Source organism: Mesocricetus auratus, unplaced genomic scaffold, assembly GCF_017639785.1.
Source record: "Mesocricetus auratus isolate SY011 unplaced genomic scaffold, BCM_Maur_2.0 contig_3217_pilon_obj, whole genome shotgun sequence".
NCBI lineage: Eukaryota > Metazoa > Chordata > Mammalia > Rodentia > Cricetidae > Mesocricetus > Mesocricetus auratus.
This window is the reverse complement of record NW_024434179.1, coordinates 1-3,234: the sequence shown is the minus strand read 5'-3', so window position 1 is coordinate 3,234 and position 3,234 is coordinate 1. Positions and strand designations below refer to the sequence as shown.

The 3,234-nt window shown below is 44.5% G+C and overlaps 1 pseudogene; it reads left to right on the top strand.

Annotated features, from left to right (window-relative positions):
- The first annotated feature begins 254 nt into the window (after positions 1-254).
- LOC121138562 lies at positions 255-2,693 on the top strand (annotated as a pseudogene).
- The last annotated feature ends 541 nt before the right edge of the window (positions 2,694-3,234 follow it).

Here is a 3,234-nt window from a genome sequence, read left to right as displayed (position 1 = left end):
GCGCTCAGGTTTCTCCGAGGCTGTCACCGGTAGGCTGTCCGAGCTCAAGGCGCGGGGCCGGGCGGGCTCGGATTCGTCCTCTAGCTGGTCGCTCGGTTCGCCGACTCGGGGGCGACATGGCTGGGGCCCGCCGCGCCAGGCCGGGCGTGAGGCGGCCTCTCGCAGCCCGCGCGTCCCCGTAGCCCCTGGGCCGTCGGGCCCTCGTGTCGGCGTGAGCAGCCCCGGGCGCCCGCGGGCCCCGCGCTCCCGGCCGCATGGCCTCCGAGGCGCCGTCGCCGCCACCCGCCTCTCCCGAGCCGGAGCTGGCGCAGCTTAGGCGGAAGGTGGAGAAGTTGGAGCATCGAGCTGCGGAGCTGCAAGAGGCCAGGTGCGGGATGTCGAAGAAGCTGCTGCATCACACGGAGCAGCTGTGCCAGAGCACGAGAGCAATAACCAGATGCTCTCCACACAAGTAGAAGAACTCAGTAAAATACTCCATTGTGAGAGACATGAAGATAGGAAGAAGTCTGATGTAGAAGTACAGACATGAGAACCATGCATCCTTGGTCAATTTCAGATTATTATTATCAGTCATATTATAATGATGATAGTCTTCCCAGTAAAGAGATGGAATTGATTGTACAACAGAGTCAGTATGCTCAAGCTTCTATGAAAGATGAAGCACAAATAGACAGTGACAGTCATGCTGTTAATGATGGAACAGACTGTGTAAAACATGGTCAGGAGTATCATTTCACATTCTGATTCACAGGAGAGTACATCTGCCTTAGTAGCAGAGGTCACAGCCTTGGTAGGGTCCTCGATAGTGGACAGCTTCAAAGCTGCAGCAGAAGCTGCTGTGTCACAGACTGGCTTTACCTACGATGAGAACACAGCATTGTATTTTGACCACAGCACTGGTTTCTATTTTGATTCTGAAAACCAACTGTACTATGACCCTTCCTCTGGGATTTATTACTACTGTGATGTGGAAAGTGGTCGACACCAATTTCATTCTCTAGTAGATTTACAGCCTTCCCAGACCTCTAGCACAAAACCAAGCAAAGATAAAAAGCTGAAGAAGAGAAGAAAGGAGCCAGGCCTTTTTACAGCAAATGATGAAAAGGGCTTGAGTTCAGAAGATCAGAACATCATTAGCGTTGAATACATAAGCTTCAGTGAAGAAGAAAATTCCACAAAAACGAAAAAGAAGGCCAGAGTTGACACTGCTCATAGAAGTCGTCCCTTAATGCTCGCTGCTCCAGTTAGTGGGGGCACTGTGGCATCTCCTGGTGATGATAACTCAGCTTCATTGAAGGATGCGAATGTTACAGAGAGCAAGAGTGAACCAGAAGAAGGTGAAATTACAGACTCTCAGAGTGAGTACAGTTCCGATGAAGACAGTTCCAATGAGAACAAGGGATCCTCGGAAGAATCAGAGTATGAAATAGAGGAAGAAAAGCTTTGGACTCCTGTATTTGGGTGATTGTTGTTAGATCTCCAGTGTTGCAGACCAGGTTTGCTTTTCATCATCACAGCTGTAAACCCAGCCACAATTGGGAGAGAGAAGAATATGGAACATATTCTTTGTGTTCGTGAAGTTGGTCTCAGCAAGTTTCATGCAGAAATTTATTTTGACCATGACTTGCAAAGCTATGTCCTTGTGGATCAGAGCAGCCAAAATGGTTCCATTGTCAATGGGAAGCAGATTCTTCAGCCAAAAACTAAGAGTGGTCCTTATGTCCTTTATCATGGTGATGAAGTGAAAATTGGGGAGACTGTGTTGTCTTTTCACATTCACCCTGGCAGTGAGACCTGTGATGGCTGTGAACCAGGGCAAGTCACAGCTCATCTTTTTTGTTGGTTCAACATTAAGTAAGGAGGAAAAAGACTTGGAAAGAAGAAAAGCACTAAAGAAAATACGAGTAAAGTATGCTTTGCAGAATACAGACTATGAAGATGAAAAAGCATTGAAAAATCCAAAATATGAAGACAGAGCTGGAAAATGAAAGAAGCAGGTTGGAAGTGAAGGGACTTTCCAAAGAGAAGATGACCCAGCATCTGTTCACTCTGACATTACAGTTAGCAACAAAGGCTGGAAGATGTTGGAGAATGTGGGTTGAAGAAAGGGAGAGGGCCTGGGAAAAGATGGTGGAGGAATGAAGACGCTCATCCAGCTTCAGCTTTGACGGACACATGTGTGTTTGGAGTCAGGAAAACTGTCCTCAATTGAGGATCTTCACTTTTTGTAGAATATAAGCAAAACAAATTGGGACAAAGCACAAGAGAGGTTGCAGAATACTTCACAGAAACTAACCCTTTGAAAATGTCCCCGGGGTCATGCCGTGGGTGAAAGTGACTGCAGAGTAAAGGTCCGTAACAGGGAAGATTGGGGCTTTGAAAAGAGAAAAAAGTTTGAAAACTCTTATGGTAGAAACTTGGGTCCCCCAAAAGTCAGTACCAGTAGGGAATTCTTGAGGTGGCCCTCCTGGTCCACACGTGTGAGGGCATATGCTGAACAGCTCTAAGAGAGCGGTTTTAACTTCCAAGCATGAACTGGATGATCTCACATAGGAAGTGGACTAAAGTTCACAGAGAACAGGCAGAGCTTGTCAGAATTTCATTGTTTTAGCCTCTCATTTACCACATCTGTAGGGGCAACTATCCATGGAAGCAAAACTGAGATAACCACTAATGACTTGAGTGTACATATGTCCTGTTTCCATGTGTTCACTATAATAAGATACACAGATAAGAGATGTCAAAAGTTTATAAAGTAATTCTATGTTGTATACTTGTTTATGCCTTTTAGAACTTAGTTATTTTATTTTTATTAAGTTTTGAAACTGTGAGTAGTGGACATACTTTTATTATCCTTGAAATAACTGCAGTATATTGAGGAACTGATGAGCAGTTGACGTTATAGAAAATTAGTCTCAAACTGTTTTCTTCTGTGAAGAATGTTGATTTGTACTATATATTCAGCATTTGCCTTTGGTGTTTTCCTAGCTGATGAATATTTGATATAGACAACTGGGGTACGTATTAGCTATTGGCATATTCAATATGCTAGCATTTTTAGGTTTGATAAACACCACTGCAGGCAATGGGATTGTGCCAGAGAAATGTGACAGCTAGTGCAGATGATTACATAGCCAAGGCTTCAGACACAAGCATTTCCTGGAAGTGTCTTCAAATGCAATAAAAACATTTTAAAAGACTTGATTTCTTGAATAAATGATTTAAACATAAAAA